Below are 9,477 nucleotides of genomic sequence, written 5' to 3'. Positions count from 1 at the left end.
TAAACTCAGACCTTTATAACCTGTAATTACTTCACATCATCTTTCCTTTTTTCCCATTAATACGTACATAGGGAGACATCCAATGTCCAAAACCTTTAACTGACTCTATTACAAGCTCCAACCTGGAAGATGGAGGAAATGCAGGATCTTGTTTTTTCTTCCATGATGTGCATGAACACTACATGCATGTGTGGGTTTGAACATATCTGAGCTAAAGAGCTTCCTTTTCAGTTCAGCTCTTTCTTCTCCAGAACAGAACAAAATAATGCCCTCACGACTACAGACACACACCTTTTCACAACTCCACATTGAGATCTTTTCCACAAACTTCAAAAATAGTATCAGTGACTATGTGTAGTTCTGACAGAGTTCAACGCACCCTAGAAACAGCTTAGACTTTGGCAACAAAGAGACCAGATGAAACACAACTACATTCTCCAGTACTTGTCACATCCAGTAACAACAAGGAAAGAAAGTCCATGATCTCTTCTAACACAGTAGCAGAGTAAACTTTCTTGGATAGGCTGACAAGTTGAATGCTTTGATAGCTGGAAGTCCCTCTAAAACTCCATTAATCATGATTTGAACTCCATACGTTCTGCTTATGTTTTTCATCAACCTCAAGCATTCTGAGAAATACTTTCATTCTATGCATTTATCTAAAAACATCTAATCATTTCTGCTTCAATCTAAACATTTGATATGTAAACATTAAAACCAAAGGAAATGTTTTAAACAGTGAGTTCCTCATGATCATCATGGTGCATTTTTTGTGTTATGATGTAAAGCACTATGAAATGTGCTGCAGAAATGTGCTATCCAAATAAAATTTGATTGATTGATTGATTGATTGAATTTTATCACAGAACGCACCCTGTACGATACATGCAGGCACTGGAGTCGAATGCTCTGTAACATTCATCTGCTCAATTTACACATTAGTGTCAACATTAAAACATGTCATGTTTCGGCCATGATGTAGAGAATCGGAGTTATTATATACTCGTTTTCTCATCTCCAGGTCAAAACAGAAACTGACTGGAGAAGTTATTTCAGAGTTGTTGTAAAACAGACGTGTGTGTGACAGAGTCTTGGTGGAAGAAAATGACACCTCTTAATCAGAGCGGTCATGTTGTAATGAGATCTAATGCTGCTGAATAAATGCATGAAGATGCTCTTATTGCTCTCACAGTTCTGTTACATCTGAGAGGTTAATAGACTAGCGGAAGCCCGCAGAGAGTCTAATTCCTTCCTTAATTTGTCAGATTGTTCAATTTCTCTTTTCCCATTTATTTTCAGCAGGTCTCCAGTCTATCTTCCTCAGACAGTCAAGATGTATAGATTATTAAATAAAGTGTCTGGTTTGGATCTTATTTGGTCAACAAAGACTTTAATAGAGATGAAAAATAAAAAAAGTAAATTCCATCCGCTTTAAGTTGTATTTAAGATTCAGATATAATTCACAAGGTTTGTGAAGTTGCATTATAAACAGTTGCAGGGTAGCTGTTGAAAAGAATGAGATTAACATAAATTCTAAATTTTTTCACTTCTAAACATTTCTTTGGACTAGTGGCCTGTTTGAACTGTAATTTGACATAAAAAATGGTGGAGACTGAAGGGGGGGACATGCAGCAAATGTCAACAAAAGACAACCATACCAAGCACCACAGCTGCTGCAAACGGTTGCTCTACCAACTGAACCAGGCAGCGACCCAACACACAAACATTTTTTAAAAAAGATTTTTAAAGATACAGCAGTTAGTGCAAGCTGTTTTATTAGCTGGAGTATCAAAAAGACTTCAATGCAATGCTATTTTAAAGCAGTTTAAAACTTTATTTTATATGGCATAATTGATGAGAACTGTAAAATTGTTCCATTAATTATTAAGAATGTCTTTGGGATTATCTTTCCGCTCTGTGTTTAGTTAAATTATTTGTTTGGCTTTAGTTTCTCCTTACTGTGACTTTATAACTAATATTTTCTCTAATTTAATTTGAGATTTTTATCCTCATAAGAATGGTGAAGCCAAAAAAGAAAGTTTATTAAGAATATAATGCAACCTGGGCAGTATACACTTTCTGGCTAATCTATTCGGTGGATCTGTTAATTTTGTGCTTGTTAAAGCAAATAGTGAATCAGCCACAACTCAACACATAAAGTGATGTAAGCGTCTCTTTATGTGTGAACACTTGGGTCAAACTGAACTACTTTACAGAATCCATCTATAGAGAGAGGAAGAAAAAGATTTACAGTAAGTGACTATTAACGAGGAAAGGCTGACAGACGTTGTAGAAGAACAATGTTAATGTCAATCATCATTTATTTTCCAAGGAATGTGCAAAACCATCTTCAACATTGTAGCACAAAATGCTAGTCCTGTTATCAAGACTATTCCCACTGCTGGGAGGTCTAATTTAAAAAGATTTATTTTTTACTTAAGAAGTTTGTTTCTGACAGGAAATTATATAGGAATGACTCAAAGCACAACAAAATGATGTAATCTTGAAAAAACTCTGTTGGCATTACAGCAACCAAACCCCAAATAAAAACACGTCATATTGTGCTTATGAATAGCCGAAGACAGCATATGATTAACCTGGGGGTAAGCAGTCGCTAATGTGGACCGACGTATTCTGCTAACAGCACAATGCCTGGCAAATGAACTGGTTGACATGGACCGTGTGAATGCTTACATTTATCTTTAAGTTGCTGCATAAATTTGTACATGTGGCTTTTGGTCTGGTTTATAATTTTCTTAAGATCACTTATCTGAAAGTTTTACTGTCCCCTTCCCTGCTGCACTTTTTCCTGAAATGAAAAGTTTGTGCTCGTTATCATCCCAGCCAAACAAATAATGGGACAAATCGATGGCACAAATTCAACACACAACAATTTATTGTAAAGACACCCTCTTTTTTATGACGACAATGAGATGAAACAACTTTTCATACACATGATGCAGGCTTTTTAAATCCAGTATGTACAATAATTGCACCTCTGCATGGAACCTGAATTACTCGCCCACCACAGATTAGAAACAATTGCATAGGAAAATCACAGCAGGATGATGCGGCTCTGATAACAATCATCTCTGATGCTAATTCCTCCTGCAGAAGACAGTTTTATATATACGTACATATAGTTTGAGTCTGCGGTGTAATTTTACTCAAAATAAATATGTAGATTGAAACCTGCTCATGTAACTCCTACTCCAAAATTTCTTCTGAAGCTCTGATGAGTGATGTAAAAATAACATCCACAGACAAAAGCAAGTTCATAAAAGAATATGTGGACAGACTGTGCAAAGTGTTGTATGCTAGAAAAAGAATATTAACAGCATAGTTAGTCTTTTCCAATGAAGCCAAGCTAAAAATAAAAAAAAATTAAAAAAAAGATGTTGTGGGCCCTACTTCTTTTGCTGACTGGAAGTCTGTTAAATTCTACATAGAAAAACCAAAACAGATTCCACAAGAATAAATTATTTTATAGTATTATTTGTTCATTGTAATGTAGAAAGAAGATTATAGAATCTTCTCAAAACAATCTAACTCTAAAATATCAAGATATAAATTACAGATCTGGGTGTTTCCTTCGTTTCATTGCTGAAGATGAGATTTGGATTTCAGGATTGTGATTTTTTTTTTTTTTGCAGAACTTTGATTTAATTGAAGAATAGTCTTATAAATCTGACCCAGAATTCCCCTTTCCCCCCCTGCAGCAACAAAATGAACATTACATCTAATTACCCCTAATTTCTTATTTAGGCAGGAACTTGGGCACATTATTTGCTCCATCTACAGAACAACAATTTAAACCTTAAACTTGTAAATTATTTTCTATACTGTGAATTTTTAAATGGCGCACATATCTTCTTACACATACCCTGCTTTTAATAAATTTTACATTATAGGCCCCAAAACATCTATTCAACAGTGAGTGTTGTCCTGTATTCCATAGGATTTTAGTTAAAAGTCCAGGCATGAATCTGCTTCCCGCTGTTACTCTGGACTCCTCTGAGAATGTTGTTTTGGACGGAGCTGAAATATTTTGAAGTTGGGTGAGCAGGCAGCTCTGTCGGCGCTGTCTGGAGCATGCAGCCTTTATTGAGAACAGGGAGATAAGGAGAGCTTCCCTGCGGATGTTCGGCTTAAAAGATCCTCAGCTCTTTTTTTCCTCATCTTTAGAAAGCTGTTTTCCATTTCAAAACTCCAAGAGCCAGGATGAGCAGAGCATAATGTGTGTTTTCTGTTTAAGAGGATGATAATTTCCTGCAGAGATGGTGGGTGACTCACCATGAGCAGAAGGGGGGGAGAGTACTTCTCTTTAATTGAAAAGCGTCACCCACACTGAGGAAATTTCAGGAATTTTGCAATGTGCAATGAAAAATGGTTTTTGTCAATTTGTTTGCTGTTACATAAGCTGTTAAGAAGACCCATGCCATTGTTGAAGAAGCAGCGAACAGACATATTTTCCTCTGTGGGTCTTAATGAGAGAGAAAATTCAGATTAACTCTGAAAGGATCTCACAACCCACCCATTAGCTGCTGTTCTAATTGCCTCAGTTTCAGACCCTAAGTACAAACAACCAGTGATTAGAAACTTATTTGTGTATGGTACCTGGTATCTGCTGTCTTTGCCTCACTTCCAGAAGTGCCAGATTTCTCTTCTGGGTTAAAAACCCAAAATGTTTGATTGGAGACACTGCGGGATTAAAGACGCTTAGAAGGCATTGTTGCATAAAGACCCACTCTTAGGTTCACTAATTAGTGAAGATGATATAAATGAGAAAAACCTTCACTGGTGATTTAGGAGGCACTAACTAATGTTGAGTCACTATTTTAGATGCAGTTGTGAAAGACAAACCCACTAATGACGTTGACTTGTATAATTAGCATTTTTAAACAAATAAGTAGTTTCCCAACTGACGAGAAGAAAACCTTTGTATATGTGTTTACTGGGTGTTACTCTAACACTTAGAAGTTTAACTTCAGGAGCAGATATTATCTTCTTTGTTTTATTAAAATTATATAAAGTTTAAGGACTTTGTTTTTATACGTTTTGTACATTTACATAAGGTTTTTAAATTGTAACTCAAAGCAATTACTCCAACTCAACTGCTTTGAGTCGGAGTAGTCCTGTTGCTTTGGTAAATTGTGCTTTATTTGGGCCATTTTTTTTTTCTGTAGCACTTACTCCACATTCCCTAGTATTACTTGTTACTTTGACGCTTAGCTACGTTTGATTTAATTATTATTTGTCCAATGCTTGTATGCTGTTTGTATGTTGCTATTTATCCATTCAGCTACCTCGTTTTTTCTTTTTTCTTCTCTGTGAGTGCTAAGTAAATAAATTCCATTCATCTGAGATACAAATAACCTAAAATCATTTTAAGAATAAAACTAGCAATTAATATTGCTATGTTGATAGTCCAAACTTTATCAGCTACCCAGATGATATGCAGAAAAAAATGAATGGCTTGATTCAAGTTGTGGATTTAGCTTGATTTTTCAAAGTTCTTCCCTTTCCAACATTTAAAATCCTTCCTTTTGCTTTCTCGTTATTACCATTCTTTCTATATTGCCTGATCTCTTATTTTGTCACATTTCATCCTTGCTTCAGCGTTATCACTTTTAACAGCAGTAGCCAAACTTTTCTTCACTTTCCTCCTCCTTCTCTTTATTTTAATGACTGCTGTGTGTTTCATCTCACCCCTCTGGCTGCAGCACTGATCTGCGCAGTGTTGCATCAAATGTTTCTGGGAAGCCTGCAGGGAATTGTCCTGTCTTGCAGCATGATGCTTTAGGCTTCTGCAGATATAAGTGTAGGAACTTTATCTGCAGATGTTTTTTTTTTTTCTTTTCTTTTTTTCTAAGCCAAGGATGTGGGATAGTTGGAGGGCCCATTATAAAAATAAATCAAACTTCCCAAGAAGCAAAATAAAATCTGAGTACAAAATCCAAAGAAGGGGAAACATGAAGCTAAACGTAAATGGAGGAAACCACGCTAGCACAACTAACTATATTCAAGTGTAATGAATCAAACCAAGATTACCTTATCTCAAAATATAAAATAATTGAAAGAGCAAAATTATGACCAAAATTATTGGTTGGTGCTGAAAGAGACCACAGTAATTTTAGTCTCCAATCGAATCGATAATACATTTCTCCTGTAAGAGTACCTGCTCTACTTAATGAGTCCATAACACTCTTTTGGCGGCACCACTGAACATTTTGGTTGTGAGTTGAGGATTTTCCATCATGATGAATCACTGTCACAATTTCTGCACACAACAGTGGCATTTCAGATCTGTAGTCAGCTCTCAAGAAGCAGGTGGATAAACAAGCTACAAACTGTGACAAAGTTCTAATATGACAATCATGAGTTCACCCAGAGATCACCTGGTTTAGAAGCTGATATCATGCATTGAATTATCTTTGTCCAGCTTTTCTGTCATTAATTACAAATGTTCTCCTGTAAGTTCTTCAGCTTTCAGCTGAGAACATTTCTCAGTTCTCACCCTATCAGGTTTTTCTCTTCGAACAGTTATTATTAGGATGGGAGAATAATGCGTCAAAAAAGCAAAGCAAGAAAGAACTTAAACTGTTCCTCTCACCAAAGTTTACATTTTAGAAGTTACAGTTCATTGCATTACATAATTAGCTGGAGTTCATTCAGCAGCCATATGATGTTCTGCACAGCATGACACTGAGCTGGATTAGACTCTTGATTCTACTTTCAGTCAGGCTGTGAAGTGCAGACTTAAGTGTTTAGTCTCTCAAATGAGTCTGTAGATTTTTTTTATAATTAAGAATTAACTCAATGACTTGATATGAGATTCACCTGCATGGGTCGACAGACATTATCATTTGAATTTGCTTTTAAAAGATCATCTCTCTGTTTTATTGTCTAGTTGTCAAGTCATTCTTCAGTGCTATCACTGCCCTGTTTTCTCTCCATTCCTCTATTTGTCTTTCTCCTCATGTGCCCTCTGAATTCATTTCCTCGCCTCACCCCCTGGTGGAGACGGTGCTTGACTTGCAGTGTTGCTTCTGGCGACAGCTTGGCTGTCAGATCCTGCTGTTACCGCAACCATCACCTTCAGACTACAGAGGATGGTGTTGGGATGGAGTTTGTACAGGTATGTGTGTGTAACTACGGCGAAAACAGACAGCTGTCAGGTTTCTGTCGACAAAAATCACAGAGTAACACGACATTGGTGATTTCTCTGTCCTCTTCAGTTAGTATTCTGACTCACAGGAAAAACTCAATGGCTAACAGCATGACCCTGACTCATTTTTTTCTCCTTCTCTTCATCGAGTTTTGCTATGAAAACAAACACCATTGCAGACAAAACATTTTTTTGCACTATTTCACCTCTGCCAGTGAATATTTGTCAAATTAAAAGTATGAAGTGCTAAGACGTACAGTACTGCAAAGCTGGGGAAAAAGGCAACAAGGGAGGCATTTCACAGTGAACGTTCATTTATTAAGACATGTTTTCCAGGATTCAGTGGGTTTCTTTTGTCTCATCAACATTACAGACATTCAGAGGAAACATTCTTCATGGCGATGTGCAAAAACAGCGTATGAAAGGAAAACAGTTACATTCTTAGACTGAATACTGATAGCTCCTATTGCAGCTGGCTGGCATTGGACCACACATACTGACACAGTATTAAATTTTCTTTTTTTTTGTTGCTGCTGCTGTTCCAAATACACAAAACGTCAACAGAGCTTGGCTCATTGCATTGTTCTTCAGCACTAACAAGAAAAATACCTTATTAGTTAATGCACATAACTACAGGTAAAAGGCTCATTCTGTATTTTTGCATCCTCAGTGGGCCAATTAAATTTGCAACTACCCTCATTGGACTCCTCCGAAATGCCAATACAGATGCCTCATTTACTTTCTGCAGAATCTGAGGATGTTAATTTACCATACATGTATCTGTTCCAGGATACATTAACTCAAAGAAAGGTCATTATCAAAGCACTTTACACTTTGATGAGCACTTACTTTAAAGCTATAAGGATTCACTTTATTGTCATGGTTGAGTTTATTTCATTATGTTTATGTTATACAGTCCAGTTAAAGCAAATGATACCCACTTATCTTAAGCAGAAAACAGAACTATTGGGAGAAGCTTTTAAATTTCTTGACAGAATAAAAATTTTTTGAGGTAAATTCGAAGCTGAAGTTTTGTGGTCAGTTTCTGTTGATCATCCTATCATACCCCAAAGAGGACAAAATGGCTTTTCATGGACTGTAGATAATGAATTATTAGACCAGTGGTTTCCTATCTATTTCTTTTCGATGGCCAGTGTCTTACATGTTTTAGATGTTTTCCTGGTTCCATAGAGAGGATGCAATCAGCAGGCTGCTGCATAGCAAAAAAAGTCTTCAAATAAACATATGAAACACATTGGATGGTGCCTTTTGATAACTGACACTAGGCACCTATGCTTTAGACTACAGTGCCTTACAAATATAATCATATACCTAAATCCTTCTCACTTAAACCCCTTCACTTTTAGTGACATTAGAACCACAAACTCCAATGTATCTTATTGTAATTTATAAGATACGCCAACATAAAGTAGTATATTATTGTAAAGTAGAAGAAACACAATACACTGTGACAAACCAACACAAAAACAACTTTTAGTTGGTTTACCATATAAAATTCTAATAAAATTCATTTAAGATTGTGGTTATAATGTGAAAACTAATAATAAATGCAGTTTTAAAAAAACAGTATCCTCTTCTACTTCTGGTGCAATGTTGGATTTTCTATATTTGGGGGGAATTTCTTGACGGATGAGATTTATTATTTTTTTTATTTTAATTAAAAACTTTTACCCACAGATACCAATACAATACAAGCTCAGAATGTAACACAATTAGACTAACACAGAGCAAGTGAAGGCAATAACAGGCTGAGGAAAGACAATTGTTAGAACTGATAGTCATTGGAAATGGTGATCATGGTGAGCAAAAACATGACAGAATAAAGATATATTATGTTAGTATTGAAGCATGGTAACTTGGACAGATTATTTTAGAGTGAGGGTCCATAGCAGGGTGTTAGCAATCCTCTCAAGGGAGGTTATCCAGTTTCTTTGGAAAGGTAGAAGAAATCAACCAAAAAACAAAGATTTATGGTTAAGCTAATGGATCACCTTGGAATAAGACCATTCCCATCATTTTGTGAAATGCCTACAGTGTTTTCAAAGATTTGCAGCCTTTGGAAAGGGTGATTTAAATGCGTAATGAGGTCATTTTGGAGCGTTAAAGAGCCTGTTTTTTTCACCTCACTGATTTCACTGACATAGCTTTATAGTCTTTCTTAGTAGTGTTTAGGGAAATGACTTGTTTAGTTTCCACTATTTTTGCGGCTTCAATGAAAGGATATCTATAGCTTCCATTTAGTCTTGGGAAACATAAAGACCACATTTGTTGGTTTAAACCAAGGGTCT

This window comes from Xiphophorus couchianus, chromosome 23, assembly GCF_001444195.1.
Source record: "Xiphophorus couchianus chromosome 23, X_couchianus-1.0, whole genome shotgun sequence".
Lineage (NCBI taxonomy): Eukaryota > Metazoa > Chordata > Actinopteri > Cyprinodontiformes > Poeciliidae > Xiphophorus > Xiphophorus couchianus.
The sequence above is the reverse complement of the archived record's forward strand: the minus strand, read 5'-3'. Positions refer to the sequence as shown.